Source organism: Equus przewalskii, chromosome 2 (genome assembly GCF_037783145.1).
Source record: "Equus przewalskii isolate Varuska chromosome 2, EquPr2, whole genome shotgun sequence".
NCBI lineage: Eukaryota > Metazoa > Chordata > Mammalia > Perissodactyla > Equidae > Equus > Equus przewalskii.
In genome coordinates, this window is record NC_091832.1 from 33588139 (window position 1) to 33606451 (window position 18313).

General features: G+C 46.4%; 1 long non-coding RNA gene across 1 annotated transcript; it reads left to right on the forward strand.

Annotated features, from left to right (window-relative positions):
- Window positions 1-6790: 6790 nt before the first annotated feature.
- On the forward strand, window positions 6791-15640 carry LOC139080340 (uncharacterized). Its single transcript, XR_011534782.1, has 3 exons — window positions 6791-6907; window positions 7386-7469; window positions 14126-15640. It is a non-coding gene; the product is annotated as an uncharacterized lncRNA (long non-coding RNA).
- Window positions 15641-18313: the final 2673 nt, after the last annotated feature.

Here is an 18313-nt window from a genome sequence, read left to right on the forward strand (position 1 = left end):
GTCCTCCAGGTCAGGAATGAGCCCAGAGGCTTGGGCCCAGCCAGGCCAGACCAAGTGACCTCCAAGAGTGTGGGTGGTGGGAAGATGGTGTGCTCCACAGGTCGGGCAACATTCAGGGTCAGCGGGCACGAGCAGTGAGTGGCTGGGCTCAGAATCCTCGGGGAAATCAAAGTGAAAAAAAACCCACAACAAGGCTGCATCACGGAATGCTCCTAAAATGACATGCCAGTGAAGGACAGGAAATTACCTAGAATTGCAGAATCTTAGCTTTGGAGGGGGCCTCGCAGATTATCTTGTTCACTGCGGCTTCATTGTATTTTATTTTCAATATGGAAATGTCTTCATTGCCTTTTGCTGATTATAAAAGCAATATGTGCGTGTGGTAGAAAATCATAGAAGGACATGGAGGTCTGCCACTGTTCCCGCCCCAAGGATGTGGCTTCATTTCCCCACGAGAGAACAGGCTCTGAGAAGCACAATGATCATTTTCATGGCACCAGACTTGCCCCTGGGGCCGAAGGAGATGTTCACTCAACCAACTCCCTTTATAGAAGGGACTGCAGGTGGTTTTGACCTGAGGGGCAGCTCATCGAAAACTCCTACCGTCTCCTGCCTTGGGTCTCTGAGGTCCCCCCTTTGGAGCTTGCCGCCCTGAGGTTCCCCTCCTCCCAGATGGCTGGAGCCTGGTGGGAGTGGCCAGCAGCAGAGTCGCCATTTGCAAGGCTCAGATACCTCCATGCTTTTGTCCAAGGTGCGGCCTCCTGAGGTTGCTGGAGTTAACATGTAAAGACACAGGACGCCCAGTTAAATTTGAGTTGCAGATAAACAACAATTTGTAGTATAAGTATGTCCCAAGCATTGCATGCATTTCATCTGGTAACTAAGCCTCCTGCTTCCCGGAGAACAAGAAGAGATCCAGGAGCCGTGGGGAGGTGTGTGTTTCTCCCTAGGCTTGCTCACCTGCTCCTGGTTCTGTTCTGTCCTCAGTGCTTTGGGAAAATCCCCTCTAGGGGCTCACCCAGGACTGTGTGAGATCCTGTGCAATAGTCTGTTTTTATCTGAAGTCCCCTAGACTTCAAAGCAGCATTTGACACTGTTAACGCCTTTGTTACCTTGTTAACCATTCACCTTGGCCTCCTTGCCTGGGATTCCTGTCCTCCCTCCCACCCCCAGGACCGCTCCTCCCGGCAGGCTCCTCCCTACGCCCCCAGGCTTGGTCTCCGGCCTTCTGCTCTTCTTTCCCCAAACTTGTTCCTTTAGAGGGCTCAGCTGCCCTCAGAGCTTCCACCGTCCTTTCTGTTCAGATGCAAGCCAGCCCTGTCCTATTAATCCAGGCAGAGTTCAAGGCTGTCTTCCCCCTTCACCCTTCCTTCCCTTCACTCCGGGCTTTGCGTCAGTCATCGCTGCTCCATAGACTGGCAAGCAGTTGGATTTTTTTCTCTTTTCAATTTAATTTTTATCTACCATATTTATACTTGTATTAGTTTAAACAGTCAAATAGCTGGCTTATATTTAAAAAATGTCAGTCCCCTGCTCCACGCTTCCCTAAGTCTCAGTTCTCACTTCCAAAGACGACCACTGTTTTGCACATTTTAGGTGGCACTTCTGTCATGTGCCTCTATTTTTAAGTAACACTTCTAATTCAGATTTTCTGGTTTTTCAAACATTATCTATGGCCACCCTGCTGTGGAAGATGAAGGTTCGGTGCCGCTCTATCTACCCCCACCACACACATTTTCCTTCCTCCCTGTCTCCCAGTTTAGTTAGAACATTTTGTTGTCATTGTTATGTCGGTATGCCGTGTTTAATTCTTATGATTATGCAAATGTGATTCAAAGCTGGGCCTTGAGGTGGGCTTTGATTCCGTTTCCCTTCTTGGACAACTGTGTTGCTTTTCCAGAAGCATGCAATTGCCTCATTTAAAAACCCACAAAACTCCCTTACGCATCTATCATTAATTTACCCCACAACTATGCCACCTGGTTGAACACACCAGGTGGTCTTTCAGGTCTCTGCATTCTTAGAGACCCCCTCCTGGAGGCAGCCTCCCTGGGCTCCAGTCTGCACTGGGTGCCCTACAGACCCTTAGAGCCCTACTACCATCTGAGAATTTCTTGCGCCTCTTGTCTCTTGTGGGATCCTGTTTCCTGAATCTCTTGCCTTTTATTTTCCCCTTGGTTTCTTTCCTTGTTGTGGCAGATCACATATTCCAGTAGCTTTGATTGATAGCTCTGCTGGGCGTAGAATACTACGGTGGAAATAAGTTCCCCTCGGAATTTTCAGGACATGATCCATTGTCGCTGTCGAAAAGTCAAATGACATTCTGATACCTGATCCTGTGTGTGTGACCTAATTTTTCTCTGGCAGTTTTGAAGATTTTCCAGAGGTCTAAAGTTTCACAAGGATGTGCATTTACTATGGGCACTTGGTGGGCCTTTTAATCTAGAGATCGATCTCTTTTAATCTGGAAATCAATTTAGGGGAAATTTCTTTGTGCTCATTTTCTCCATTCTCTTTTCTGTTTTTGACTTTTCCTTCCAGATCTATTTTTAGTTGGATATTGGACCTCTTGGATCGATCTTCTAGTTTTTCAAAATGTTCTTTCCAATTTTCCATTTTTAAAAATGTTTGCTCTATTTTCTGGGACATTACTTCAACTTTATCTTCCAACTTTTCTATTAGATTTTTTTTTTTAGTCTCTTCTCATAATTTTTCACTTCTAAGATAATTTTTTGTTCTTTTTTATAACATCCTATTCTTGTTCATGGGCATAATATCATCTCCTATATCTCTAAGATTGTTAATTGTAGTTGCTTTAAAAATTTTTTTATTTTTAATTGTGGTAAAATACACATAAAATTTACCATCTTAACTATTTTTAAGGGTGCAGTTCAGTATCATTAAGTATATTCACGTTGTTGGGTACCGGTCACCACCATCTGTCTCTAGAACTTTTTCGTCTTGCAAAACTGAAACTCTATACCCATTAAACACCACCTCCCCATTCCCCCTCTCCCAGCCACTGGCAACCCCCATTCTACTTTCTGTCTCTATGGTTATGACTACTCTAGATACCTCATGTGAGTGTAATCATACAGTATTTGTCCTCTTGTGACTGGCTGGTTTCACTTAGCATAATGTCCTCAAGGTTCATTCGTGTTGTCATATGTCAGAATTTCTTTCTTTTTCAAGGCTGAATAATATTCCGTTGTATGGATATACTACCTTTTGTTTATCTATTCATCCACTGATGGATACTTGGCTTGCTTCCAGCTTTCGACTATGGTGAATAATGCTGCTACGAACATGGGAGTATATCTCTTCTAGACCCTGCTTCCAGTTCTTTTGGATATATAACCAGAAGTGGAGTTACTGAATCATATGGTAATTCCATTATTACTTTTTGAGGAACCACTATCCTGTTTCCATAGCTGCTGCACCATTTGACATTGCACAAGGGTCCCAATTTCTCTAAATCCTTTACCAACACTTGTTATTTTCTGATTTTTTTTTTTTCAGTAGTAGCCATCTTAATGGGCGTGAGGTGATATCTCATTGTGGTTTCGATTTGCATTTCCCTAATTAGTGATGGCGAGTATTTTTTCATATACTTGTTGGCATTTGTATATCTTCTTTGGAGAAATGTCTATTCAGGTCTTTTGCTCATTTTTAAGTTGGGTTATTTTGTTGTTGTTGAGTTGTAGGAGTTCTTTGTATATTCTGGATATTAATCCCTTATCAGATGTATGATTTGCAAATATTTTGTCCTGTTCCTTAGGTTGTCTTTTTATTCTGTTGATTATGTCCTTCGATTCACGGATGTTTTTAATTTTTATGTAGCCCAGTTTGTCTATTTTTACTTTTGTTGCCTGTGTTTTTGGTGTCACATCCAATCATTGCCAAATCCAACATCATGAAGCTTTTCTCCTATGCTTTCTTCTAAGACTTTATAGTTTTAGGTCTTTGATCCATTTTTGAGTTAATTTTGGTGTATGGCGTAGTGTAAGGCTCCAATTTCATTCTTTTGCATGTGGATATCCAGTTTTCCCAATGCCATTTGTTGAAAAGACTGTCTTTCCCCATTGAATGGTGTTGACACCCTTATTGAAAATCATTTAACCATATATGCAAGCAATTATCTCTGGGATTTCCATTCCATTGGTTTATATGTCTGTATTTATGCCAATACCATACTGTTTTGATTACTGTAACTTTGTAATAAGTTTTGAGAGCAGGAGGTGTGAGACCTCCAACTTTGTTCTTCTTTTTCAAGATTGTTTCGGATATTCTGGGTCCCTTGAGATTTAATGTGAATTTTAGGATGAATTTTTCTATTTCTGCAAAAAATGCCATTGGGATTTTGATAGGGATTGCATTGAATCTGTAGATTGCTTTGGATGGTATTAATATCTTAACAATATTAACTCTTCGAATCCATGAACACAGATGTCTTGCCGTTTATTTGTGTCTTCTTTAATTTCTTTCAGCAACATTTTGTAGTTTTCAGTGCACAAGTCTTTCACCTTCTTGGTGAATTTTATTCTTTTTGATGCTATTGTAAATGGAATTGCTTTCTTAATTTCCTTTTCAGATTGTTCATCGTTAGTGTATAGAAATGCAATCGATTTTTACGTGTTGGTTCTGCATGCTGTAACTTTGCTGAATTTGTTTATTCTAAAAGTTTTTTTGTGTAGAATCTTTAGGATTTTCTAATTATAGTAGTTTTAAAAGCCTTCTTCAGTTTCATGCATTGCTCTGCTTCTTGAGTTCCTTTTTCCTGTTTTTTATTTTTTTTCTTATAATTAACTTAAAAAAATGTAAATCCATGACTCTCGTGTTTACAGCTTTCCTCTCACATCTGGTGATTGTTGTTGTCTAGTTCTATCTGAGAGGCCCCAAAGCAGGCTGGAAGCTCTGTGTACGGGGAGTGGAGGGGGATGAACAGGACGAGTCATGTATGGGCCTCATTATCTCAAGACAAACCATTTTGTAAGGAAACCCTGACACAGACCCTCTCTTTGATCAAACTTTAGTCAGGGTCCCCTGAACCCTTTTCTCAACTAGGCTTTATCCTTGCCAGTGCTGCATCGCCCAGTTTTAGCAAGAGTTTTGTCAAGTCAGTTTAGACCAAACCCCTAACCCTCGATGTCTGATCAAACGCCTCACCCCCCACCCCCCGCTGATGTCTCATTACATCCGAGTGACCTGCCTTCAGCAAGAACCCTGTCAGGTCAGTTTAGCCAGAATCCCCTCTCCTTCCTGATGCTTCCCCTTAGTAATTTCCCACTCACTGATGCCCACCCTGCTCCTTGGCTATAAATCCCCACTTGTCCCTACTGGATTCAGAACTGAGCCCCGTTCTGTACTGAGGTCTCTTTTCTCCACTGCAATCATTCCTCGTTAAAATCTGCTCTTCCCACTTTCCTGCCCAGCTCTGGTTTTTCTTTAACAATTCTCAGATGTCTGTCGGCCTTTTCTTTTGGGCTGGCCAGTGTCACCAGAGAGAACTCCTACAGCCTTCTGCCCGTAGGGGAGGGGGTGTACACATCAGTCTGACAGCATCCCGGGGCTGGAGTGGAGGCGGGGGCCTCCTGTCTCCTGTCTCACTGACCGGTATGCAGGCTGCCCAGCAATCTGTGTTCAGCGTGGGGCCTTCCTCACCCTCGGCTGTGCCTGGGGTCCTCAGTCCAGAGGCGCTTTGTCTCAGTCCCTCCAGAGAGTAAAGCTCCAGTCTTCTGGTGCAGGGGTGGAAGGGAATCTCCATGCTGCTCAGGAGAGGAGAGGGTGCCTGGGGCTCTCGCGGCAGGCTTTCACTGGATCCTCGGGGTTCATGGGTGGCCTGCACCCTTAATGCCAGAGATGTCTGGTGCTTGGACTTCCTGGGTGTTCAGGCTCCTTGGCACCATGTGGCTGGATTCTTGTTGGGTTTCCGCCTTTTCCACTCTCCTGAGTTTATTACTCTTGTCCATGTGCCTTCTATCCTTCAAAATATTGTTAACACCTCTCAGCTGCTGTCATCGCCTCTCTCTTTTTCCTTGTCAGTTTATGCCACTTTTATTCCTTTCTTGTCATTTTGGTGAGGCTTAGGGAAGGAACGGGGAGTTTATCTCAATTTTCCATGTCTAACGGAAGTCTCTCCTCAGTAGTTTTCTGATGACTCATAATTGTGCTCAAGATTCTTGTATCATATTCACTTGTTCTCATTATCATTTGTTCCTGGGAACATAAAAATCCCTCAAAGCATAATAATTGATTACTTAATCCATATTTACATGCATCCATTTGGTAATTTTTTCTGCCAAATGAGGAAGTTGGACTAATTGCCACGGTGCCTTCTGGTTTGGATATTCTCCCATCTTAGGAATCATTTTATTAAGTGGGTGCTGAGTCAAAACTAGACACCGTGGGGACACGTCGAGATCTGTAAGACCTTCCTGCGGTCCAGCCTCCAAGATGGCTCCCCGTGATCGTCACCTCCTGGTGTCATGCCTGTGTGTAGTGCCCTCCTACACTGTGGAGCGCTGACCTATGTAATGAAGAAGACATTGTGGAAACAACACTGTGTGACGTCTGAGGATAGGACATGAAGGACGTTGTGGCTTCTGCCTTGTTCTCTTGGATCACTTGCTGTGGTGGAAACCATATATCATGTCATGAGGACACACAGTCAGCCCTATGGGGAAGTCCACGTGGCAAGGATCTGAGGCCTCCTGCCAACAGCCAGCACCAATTCACCATCCATGTGAGGGAGCCACGTTGCAAGTGGACCTGCCAGGCCCGGTCAAGCCTTCAGATGACTACGGCCCCAGCTTACATTGAGACTGCGGCCTTGAGAGCAACCTTAGGAGAGACCTTGAGCCAGAATCGTGTAGCTAAGCTGCTGCCGAATTCCTGACCCACAGAAACTGTGAGAATAAATGTTCACTGTTGTTATAAGTCACTAGGCTTTGGGAGAATTTGTTTTTTAGCAAAAAACAACTAAGACCATCCCTAATCTGTCACACTGGCCCCAAAAGCTCTGTATGATTGCACCCCCACCCCAACTTCCCTCTGAGACCCTCTCTGCATATGTCTCTTTGCCTCAGCCATGCTATGCCAGCCTCCTTCCAATCCCTTAACTACTGAGTACCTTCTTGCCTCAGGTCCTTTCCACGTGCTGTTCCTTCTTAGCCCTACCCTTCCTTGCCCCACCTCCTCCTCTTCTAGGCTGTTCATCTTTCAAATCGGTGCTTAAATGTCTCTGCTCTGGGGAGGTAGTTCCCTGACCTGGCCCCACTTCCTTGTTTCTGTCCTTCAAAGGACCCTTCAAAACATTGATCAGAATTTTCATCAATTCGTTACTTGTGTGCTCATTTATTTAATGCCTGTCTCTCTCTACTTCTAAGACTTCAAGCACCAAGGGCAGGAGATGCATCAATCTTTTACACTGCTAACTCCACGGTGCCCTGGACAGCATCTGGAACATAGAGGTACGCAAGAGATATTTACAGAACACCTGAATGAGATGGGCTCTGCCATCTGACTCAGTTTTCATCCTCTCCTCTTTAAGAAAAACAGCTTAGAGCAAATCCCTAATTGATGGCGGGTCGGTATATTATTCTTAAAGGACAGCACATCCACTTTTATTAAAAAAAAAAAAGTCTCGCTTCTGACAGTGACTCATTTTGTGACCTTGGACTGCTTGCTTTTCATCTCTGAGAAAGGTAGATAATGTTTCTCTTGAAGGCTGGGGACTGTTTCATTTAGAGAGGTTTTGGCAAGGTTTTCAATGCCCTTTAAGTATAATTTTCTTAATATCCAGTTGGTTGTAAGTGATTATATAAGTGATGCATAGAAATGAGCTATGACAGCACAACCAGAGACATTCACAACTAGAATCTACAACTATGTACTGGGGGGCTTTAGGGAGAAGAATAAAAAAAAAAAGAAATGAGCTATGACTTACCATGTGGATGTGTCTCAGTTATAGGTACGTGTGTATGTGTGTGTGCACGTGTGTGTGTATGCGTTTTGGGGGCAGATTGGTATACATTTGTGTGTGCATATTTTTTTAAAGAAGAGTCTATGTTTGCTCTAGAATGCTCATGAACACCCAAAATCTGCTGCATATTTGTTTGAAGCTGTGTTCATTTCTAATTCATTTGACTCTATTCATTTCTAAAAACAGCAAACCAATATTTGCTTAAAGCTTACTATATGTCAGGCATCATGCAAAACCTTTTTCTTTATCATAACCAATCCGCACAATTACCTTTGCAAGGTAGGGACTATTAATTCCCATTTACAGATGAGGGAACTGAGATGAGGTTCAGAGAGGTTAAATAACTTCCCTAGGGTCACACAGCTAATAACTGGGAGAGCAATAACTAAAATCTATTTGGCATGCTCTTCACCTTTGGAAAAATTGTGCTTGTGTATTTGTGACTAAAAATTAAAGAAAAAGAGGAACGTGACAAAAATTACTATTCATTCTGAAGGATTTCAAGCATAAAGAAGCCTTCAGAATAGCATTAGTCTACAATCAGATGCCCAAGTATTGAGTGGTAATGAATGTAGGAGATGAGCAAAGGTGATGGATGAAAACGTTCCTTTCAGTGCACCTGTATTCGTGAGATAAGCTCTTGGTGCATCCATCAAATTATAGTCTAGTTCAAAGCAAAATCGTGTTTGCATAACAAACAGAACAGTCTAGAGAAAGGCCAGTATTTGGATGCAGCTGGATCCCAGGAATGCAGACGAGAGGAGCCACCTGCAGCCCACCAGGCCCTGAGCCAGAGCAGGCGGGCTCACAAACAGGGCCAGAGGAGGGGATTTCGAGGTTGGCTCCGTTTTGTACTGAAACTGATCTCAACACGAGTCCCTCCGCTCGACCCCCTAATCTAGCCACGTGTGGTCGCTCTTCATTCACTCAATCAGCCGTTCAGCGAATGATTTCTGAGCACTTGTTATGCGGCAGGTGCAGGGTACGCAGCAGAGCAAGGCATGTGTGGTTTCTCTCCTCTGGAGCTCACAGTCTTTTTGGGGAGAGTGGTATGTGTCAGGGAATATACATTAAACAAACTGTTATGCAAATAACTATTGACTTTTGTGGCAAGAAGAACAGAGTGTTGTGAAAGGGGCCCCTAATTTAGTCAAGGGGATCAAGGGCAACCTGCCTGGGGAAGTCATTTCATCTGAAACCTAGAGGTGAAGCCAGGGGAGAGACCATTTTTTTAAAAAAAGGAACGACTGTATTAGTTATACCTGTGTACCAGATCATCCCGATACTTGGCAGTTTAGAAACAACAAAATCGTTTCATTATCTCTCATGGTTTCTGTGGGTCAGAACTTTGGGAGCAGCTCAGTTGGGTAGTTCTCGGGGTCTCTCATGAGGTTTCAGTCAGGGGTCGGCTGGGCCTACGGTCATCTGAAGGGTCGACTGGGGCTGGAGGGTCCACTTGGACATGGCTCACCCACGTGCCTGGCGAGATGGTGCTGGCTGTTGGCTGGGGCCTCAGTTTCTCCTCATGGGACTGCTTGAGTGTCCTCATGGCCTGGTGGCCAATTTCTCCCAGAGGGAACGAGCCAAGAGGCCAAAATGGAAGCTGCGGGGCCTTTTCTGATTAGTCTCAGAAGTCACAGAGTGTTTCTCTGCTATATTCTGTTGGTCACACAAGGCCAGGCGGCGCTGACCCAGGGTGGGAGGGGCCTACAGCCGGGTGTGAGTGCTGGGAGACTGGGTCATCGGGAGGCATTTTGGAGGCTGGTTAAGAAGATCAATAGAAGTGAAATGACGGCACTCCCAAGCACTGTGTTCCAGCAGCCCTCTCGCTGGATGGCTGGTTCCTGTCCCATACCCCTCAAACGGCTGGACCTGCAGTGGGGCTGATGTCCTTGTTGCTCCCTATTCTTGCTCACAAATCAAAATCCCTTTTCCCTCCCTGAGATCTCCCACGTTACGGGACCACGCCACCCACTGCTCCTCTCCCAGCCCTGGACGCCTTCTTTCCTAAAGATCTTAACTCCTCGCTCGCTGTTCTCGCCTGTACCCTCCTGCTTAATTCTTGGTGATTTCAATATCTGCAAAAATGATCCTTCACCATTCTGGCCTCCTACTTCCTTCTGAGGATCCTGTCTTCCACCCCGTCTCAGCACTCATTCCCACTGTCACCTTGACCTTGCCATTATCAATAGCTGCAACCCCTTCATAGGGACAATTTAAAGCATCCCACAGTGTGAGAATCTGCCTTCTAGTGTTCCATCTCCAACAATTCTTTGGCCCCACCTGGTGCTCCAACTCATGGGTCTTACTACCTTTTCATCCTCCTCATAGCTCATTTCCCTCCTCACTCAGCTTAAATCTTGCGACTTCCTTGCACATCCCTGTGTTAGTTTCCTGTGGCCGCTATGATGAATGGCTACAGACGGAATGGCTTAAAACAGCACAGATTTATTCTCCTGTAGTTCTAGAGGTCAGAAGTCTGAAATGGGTCTCTTTGGGCTCACATCCAGCTGTCGGCGGGTTGGCATTCCTTCTGGAGGCTGTCGGGAAGAGTCTGTTTCTTTGTCTTCTCCAGCTCCTGGAGGCCACCCGTGTTCTTTGGCTCATTGCCTTTCCTCCATCTTCAAGTCAGCAACGTTGGGCTGAGTCTTTCTCAGGCTGCCCTTTCTCTGGTTCTCTCGTTTCTGCCTTCCTCTTGCGCTTATAAGGACCCTTGGGATTATATTGGGCCTATCTGGATGGTACAGGCTAATCTCCCCATTTCGTGGTCAGCTGATAAGCAACCTTAATTCTAATTCCTGTTTGCCGTGTAATCTAAGATATTCAGAGATTCGGATGTGGACATCCTGAGGAGGGCATTATTTTGCCTCCCACAAGCCCCTCTAGTGCTCTCTCCTTCCTCCAGGTTATTTACTAACCTGAGCAAAACCCCAAATCTCATTTATCCAGCTGTCTACCCATCCAGCTAAGCCTGGCTGGAGAAAAACAGAAACCACAGCTCGCTCTACGTTCACAACCATGGTCACAAGCAAGCCCTTAGACTGCCAGGCAATTCTCCTGTTTCCCTAGGAGTCCATTCACTCTCCCTCTGATGATTTCACACCTCCTCCTCTCTCACAAATCCCCACACCTCCTTCCTTGTCCTTAGTTCTCAGCTGAGGCTCTTGCTTCCTACTTCCTCGAGAAAATTGGAGCAATAAGAAGAGGACTTCCTCAGACTCTGAGACCGCATCCGCCCGCCCACCTGCATCTGTGCTCATTCACTGCCTCCCGCTCGCTGCTGTGGATCAGCCGCCTAAAACCAGCTCTCCGCTGAAGCCTGGAGCCCATCCTGCTCCCATCCTCACGGTTGTCACTCCAGAGGTCCCTGCACTTTCTTCCATGTTATCAATTTCCCCCGCTCCCCTCTTTTGGATCATTTTTCCATCAGCATACAAACATGCTATGTTTCTTCCATCATACAAAAACAAAATAAAACCCTCTCTTGGGGGCCAGCCCCATAGCTGAGTGGTTGAGTTCGCTCTCTGCTTTGGTGGCCCAGGGTTTCGCCGGCTTGGATCCTGGGTGCAGAGCCAGCACCGCTCATCAAGCCATGCTGAGGTGGCATCCCACATAGCACAACCAGGAGGACCTACAAGTGGAATATACAACTATGTACAGTAACTATGTACTGGGGGCTTTGGGAAGAAGGGGAAAAAAAAGGAAGATTGCCAACAGATGTTAGCTCAGGTGCCAATCTTAAAAAAAAAAACAACTCTCTCTTGATCTGACATCCTCTCTCCAGCCAATGCCTGTTTCTCTGCTTTTCTTTATAGCAAAACTTGAAAAAGTGCTTTCTGCTTCTTGGGTCCCGTTCCTTCTCTCTCACTCTCTTGGATCTGCTTACATCCGGCCTTGGCTTCCACTGCGCTTCTCAAGGTCACTGATGACTTCCAAGCTGCTAAATCCGGTGGTGGATTCTCGGTGCTCACCTTACTAAGCTCTCAGTAGCATTTGTTACAGCTGACCACCCCTTCCTCCTAAACACGCTGCCTTCATGTCCTCACTTGGTCCTCCTCTCTCAATGGCCACTCCATTTCAAGCTCCTTTGCTGAGTTCTTCTTTCCTCCTTGACCTTGCGATGTCGGAGTGCCCACGCTCTCTTGGTGATCTCATCCAGGCTCTTACCTTGAAATACCATCTTATAAGCTAACGAGCTCCAAATTCTATCTGTAGCCTGCACCTCTCCTCTGAACTCCAGCTCTTTCCTACCGTCCACTAGGAGGTCAAATAGACTTCTCAAAATTAAAATGACCGAAACCAATGATGGCCGTGCCAGCCTCCCAGTTACTCAGGCCAATTTTAGCATCAATCATGACTCCTCTTTTCCCCCTCATATCCTTAACCAATCTGAACCAATTCATAGCAGCTCTACCTTCAAGTATATACAGGATCTGACCCCTTCTCACGCCCCCTGCTCCCCGCCGGGTCCAGCCACGTTCATCCCTCTCCTGGAGTGGCGCAGCAGCCTCCTCACGGCTCTCCTCCTCTGCCCTGGCCCCGCGCAGTCTGTTCGCGACGCAGGGATCCTTTTAGAAGAGAAATCCAACCGTGTTCCTCTTCTACTCTAAACCCTTTGGTGGCTCGTGTCACAGTCTGTCTGGGCTGCTGTAATAAAATACCATACATGAGGTGGCTTATAAATAACAGAAATTTATTTCTCACAGTCTGGAGGCTGGGAAGTCCAAGATCAAGGCACGGGCAGATTCAGCGTCTGCTGAGGGGCTGCTTCCTGGTTCATCTTCTCACTGTGTCCTCATGTGGTGGGAGGGGTCAGGGAGCTCTCTGGGTCTGTTTTATAAGAGCACGAATCCCATTCACAAGGGTCCCACCCTCATGACCTAATCACCTCCCAAAGGCCCCACCTCCTAATACCGTCACCTTGGGGATTAAGTTTGAATACAGGAATTTTGGGTGACAAACATCCAGTCCATAACATTCCCCGTGGCCTACTAGGTCTCAGATGAGCGCTCCCTTGGCCTGGCTGACCTCGTCCTGTATTGTTTTCCCCCTCGATGCGATCACTCCACCCTGGCTTCCTTGCTGTTCCTCTAACAGCTCAGGCCCTCTCCCACCCAAGAGTCTTCACACTGGCTGGCGCTTTGGCCAGGAATGTTCTTCAGACACCCACAGAGCCCCTCGCCCCTTCCTTCATGTCTCTGCTCAGATGCCACCTTCTAAGAGCAGCTCGCTGACCACCCCATTTAACCTGTGACCTCCCCACCCTTGTACCAGGGCTCTCTGCCCTCATTCTCTGCTGTATTTTTCTCCATTGTCACTTGTCACCATCTGTATTAGTTTCCTATTGTCACTGTAACAAATGACCACAAACAGTGGCTTAAAACAACACAGATTTAGTATCTTGCAATTCTGGAGGTCAGAAGTCTGAAATAGGTCCACAGGGCTGCGTTCCTTTTCAGGCTCCAGGGGATAATCTGTTTCCTGGCCTTTTCCACCTTCTAGGGTCTGCCTAAATCCTAGGCTCATGGCCCCTTCCTCCATCTTTAAAGCCAGCAGCTAGCATCTTCTCTCTCTGATCTCCTCCCTCCCTCTTATAAAGACCCTTGTGATTACCTTGGGCCCACCTGGATAATCCAGGATAACACCCTCATCTCAAGATCCTTAACTTAATCACATTGGCAAAACCCCTTTTGCCACGTAAGGTGATGTAGTCACATAATGCACGAGGATTAGGACGTGGGCATGTTTGGCGGGGGGAGAGCATTATTCACCTACCACGCCTTCCGATAAACCATATTTTACTTCTTTCTTTATCGTCTGTCTTCTTGAGGGCAGGATTTAGACTCCTCAAGGAGGATTTTTGTCTGCATCCCCAGTGCCCAGTGACTACCCATGGTTAATAGTAGATGCTCAATAAATTTTTTTGGCATGAACATCTGTTGTTTTGGCTATGGCTGTGTTTGCCTGTCCTTGAGATTTGTGCCATCAGCAACAGCAACTGCTGTTTGAAAGCACCTGTCACGTCTGTGGCAGGCAGTGTCTGCAGTGCCTGGGGTGGCTTTGGGGAGGGCATTGGGCAGCCCCCCACCCCCCGCAGGCTGATGGGAGCTGCAACCCCCTTCACTAACCGTTTTTTTTTTTTAGGTCGCTTCAGTGCAATTCGATTTAATTCTTTGATGTTTATCGAGTTCCTCCGAGATGGAAGGCTCGGTCCCACCCCGTCACTCCGGGAGATGTCTAGAAAGAGGCTTGTCTCCCTCAGATTTGAGCCAGAGATTCATCTTCAGTCTTGCAAATGGTATTTTGTTCCCATGGCAACCGAACTTCTGAAAAAACGATGTCAAGTAACATGCGGATCTCAGTGCTCATGGCAACCGCCATTCTGCATATTTTGGGGAGAAAATGTCTTGCCTTCTTCCTGCCTGTGAGTGGAGGAGGGGGACGGTGAGCTTCGCAGCACCAGGGGTCCTGCCAGAATTGATGAGACATTGGGGTTCTTGGCAGTCACAGGGTCAGAGGCTGGACCCCTCCCCCAACATGAAAGCTGCTCTTTTCTACAAGGTCACGTAACCAGTGCCTTCCCCCCAATGCTTGGATGGAGATCTATCTTCTGCCCCTCCCTTCTTTGATGCTGCTCAGATCCTTCGGGACTTGCTTGGGTTCTACCAGGAACATACGTGGGAACACACACACGCGCACGCGCGCTCCAGTGGGCTGAGGATCTGACAGGTGTAGGCATCACCATTCACCCATTCTTCCATGTGTTTGCTCATTGATTCATTCATGAATGCCCTTGGTAAACATCCACTAAGAACCTACTGTGTGCCAGGCCCTGTGCTGGGGCCTCAGAGGCAAATAGGACACAATTCAGAACACGATCCTCGCTCTCCAGCCCAGGATCTTACAGAGGAGATAAGTAAACACAAATTACCCTGCAGCTTGAAAGAAAGAGGCCTGCACAAGGCCCGGGAAGGAAGGGAGAGATTAATTGGCAGAGATGTAGGTGGGGGGTGGAAATCAGAGGGCCCAGCCTTGTTTTAGGTTCTTTTACAGAAAAGATTGGCCAAACTATATTCATTCAAGGAAGAGTTCAGAAAAGGTCTCTAACGAGTTTCTCAAAGGCATTTTTGATTACTCCATTGCCTCAAGTGAAGATGCACATTTTCCCCATTATATTGTCTCTGAAATCAGGATGTGTCTTACTGAGACAGGAACCAGCCTAACGAGACAGGGCCATAGGCAAGGCCCCTGGCCTTACAAGATAAGGCCCCTAACCAATCAGCAAGCTAGGAGAATCAGAAAGAAGCCACCAAGATCCACATGCCACAGCCTCTGGACGCTCCTGGGCTCACGCATTCGCCCTAGCACCCAGGAGTCCACTGAAGGTGACTCTAGCCCCATTACCATACTAAAGATCACACCTGGGGTGGAGAGCTGGCACGCCAATGATACACGTAGCCCCATGCTACGTGACAGCGCAGGCTCAGCACAACCCCACCTCTACACGCCTTGGCAAGGCCCTCCTCCCCAGCCTTTGCCTAAGAAAAGCCTCACAATCCCGCTCCCGAACGAGCTGGTCACCTGTCCCTTTCCTTTCCACACCGGCTCCCTTGTGCCTCTCCTGTGCACGAGCCAATAAACTTTTACTTTCTCCTCCCATTTGTTGTCTCTCTTGATTTCTATCCTGGGGGACAAGAAGAACCCAATGTGCCGGTAACGTTATGATCAATATATGTGTTCAATGAAGTGTTTCTTTTTATTCTCAATTAAATTGATGGTGTGTCTTAGAATCAAGGAAACACGAGATTTCCCTTTTTTCATTCCCAATATTCATTAGTAGCTAAGCCTGGGACCTCAGAGAAACCTCTCGGCCTTGGCTTCCTGCTCACATTTCCTCCCTGGGAAGTGCAGCCTGTCCCGTTGGGGACAGGGTATGGCTCGAGCAAGAAGGATTTCAAGGGGCTTCTCTGCACTGAGTGGCAGCTTAGTTAGTGTTTAAGAGCATGGGGGTTATGGAACCAGACTGCTTGGGTTCACTTCAATCCAGGCTCCATCACTTCCCAGCTGTGTGGCCCTCTCTGAGCCTCAGCATCCTCATCTGTAAAATCATAATATTACATACCGTTTGGGCTGGTTGTCCTTCAATTCATCCATTCAACAAATATTTATTGAGCATTTACTGAAACCGGTAAACAGTTAAACGTTGATGATTAGGTAGCTAGTAACTAAAGTTTTTTTGCAATTATTAAACTTTGCAATTACTACAGCTTTTAGTTGTCCCCCCATCCATTGTTAACTGTGCTGTGGAGGCAATATGCTCTCGGACTCCTACTAGGTTCCTACAGATAACATCTCCCTGGTGCCTGGGTCACCATGGTAATGGGTATTTGAGCTGTTTTTCAGGAAGTAGGACTCCCTTGTCCATTTCATGCTGATTGAGACCACCAACACAGATGCCGGATAAATGACCTTTTGACGTCAAGAGGCTAAAAACTCCACCCTCAGATCATGCTATCACTGCCATTTTGTGAACATGGGTCCTGTGAAGAGCCATGGAGTCTGACCACACTTGCGCAGGTCATCCGTTACCTCACCTCGCCTCACCTCCAGTCGCCTATCTCCACACTGGCCCCTCTCCCATAAATATCCCGGAGCCACCATTCTCCAGGAGGCGGATCTGAGACTTCTTCTCCTGCTTCCTTGATTGGCTGCCTTGTGGTTAAAACCCTCTCTTTGCTGCAGTCTTGTCATCTCAGTGTTCGGCTTTCCAGGCGACGGGCAGAAAGGAACCTGGATCAGTAACATTACTGTGTGTCAGGCACTACTGAAGAGCTGGGGTGTGGAAGTGGACAAAACTTCTGCCCTTGTGAGCTTACATTCCACGGCAGACTAATGACGAACATGCAAAGTATTCCAGTATAGTACATTAGTGGGTAATGAGCGCTCTGGAGAGAAATAAAGCAGGGAAGTGGGTAGGAACAGCGAGCACAGGGCAGTTAGGATTGCTGCTGAGATTACGTTCAGTTGGGAGTAAGAAAAAAGCCAAAATAACTGTGGCTTAAAAAAGATGAAAGTTCTCTTCTCTTTTTTTTTTTTTTGTGTGTGTGTAGGACGTCCAGGGTGGCTTCATAGGCACTGGGGCCCCAGGCCCTGTGTATCTTGTTGCTCTGCCATCCTCAACTGGCTTCTACCTCATGATCCAAGATGGTGACTGGAGCTCCAGCTATCTTGGTTACATTCCAGCCAAAAAGAAGAAAGAAGAGAGTACAGGAGGATGTTCCTCTTTCCCTTTAAGAATAATCCCTAGAAGTTTAATGTGGCACTTCCCTTTCCTCCCCTTTGTCTAGAATATGGACATGATTATAAGGAGAGCTCTGCAAGGAGGGCTGGGAAATGTAGTTTTTATATGCCCAGCTAAAAATTAGAGGTTTTATTAGCAGGAAAGGATGAATGGAACAAACATCGGGGCACAGTTAGCTGTCTCTGCCACAGGTTATCACAAGGATTTGATTAGATAATACATGCAAAGGATTTGGCATAGAATAAGCACTCAATAAATATTAGCTGTATTTCGACACAAAGTTTTCTCGGTGTATGTGTTCTTGGGAGCTATTTGTACATGGTAAACATTGAGCAGATGGGGAAATGAGGGCCCAAGGGTCTTAAGTCACTGACCTGTGGCCACAGAACTGGAAGGTGGCGGATTCTGGATGGTGGGCATTGAATGGGTCTGCTTGGAAAGGAGCAGAGGCTCATGTGGGGCTGAGGGTGTGTCAGGGATGACTCTGAGGGGTCCTCGAGATTCTGGGGACCATGCCCCACATGTGGCCGTAGTGGGCGGGGCATGGAGGGTGTGCTCCGTGAGTGCTGGCCACTGGCTCCAGGCCTAGGCTGCAGGCTGCAGCCCTCTCCAGTACGTGGGTCTTGCTAGCTCTTCTCCAGGCCTGAGAGGCGACGGCCACACGATTTGGTGGCTTTTCAGAGCAGTTTCTCTTACTCTCACACGCCTCTGCTTAAAAACTCCTGCTGCTTCCTGAACAGAGCCCAGCACTCCACAGTTCCTGCACTTCGTAGGCTTTTGATACAAATTTATTCAAATAATTATTAAATAGCCTGGCTCTAATTTATCTTTTCAGCCTCTTTCCCCTCTAACTCTTCCTGCCTCAGGGTAGAATTTATTCTTCTGTAACTCAATTTGGTGCATTGTTTAGAAACCTCAGATTATCAAACTGTGTTATTTAAAAATAATTGTTTTAATAGAAAAACAAGAGCTAGAGTATTTCAGACTTAAAATACTAAGAGTTGTCTTTGTCTGCCCATCAGACCCTGCCC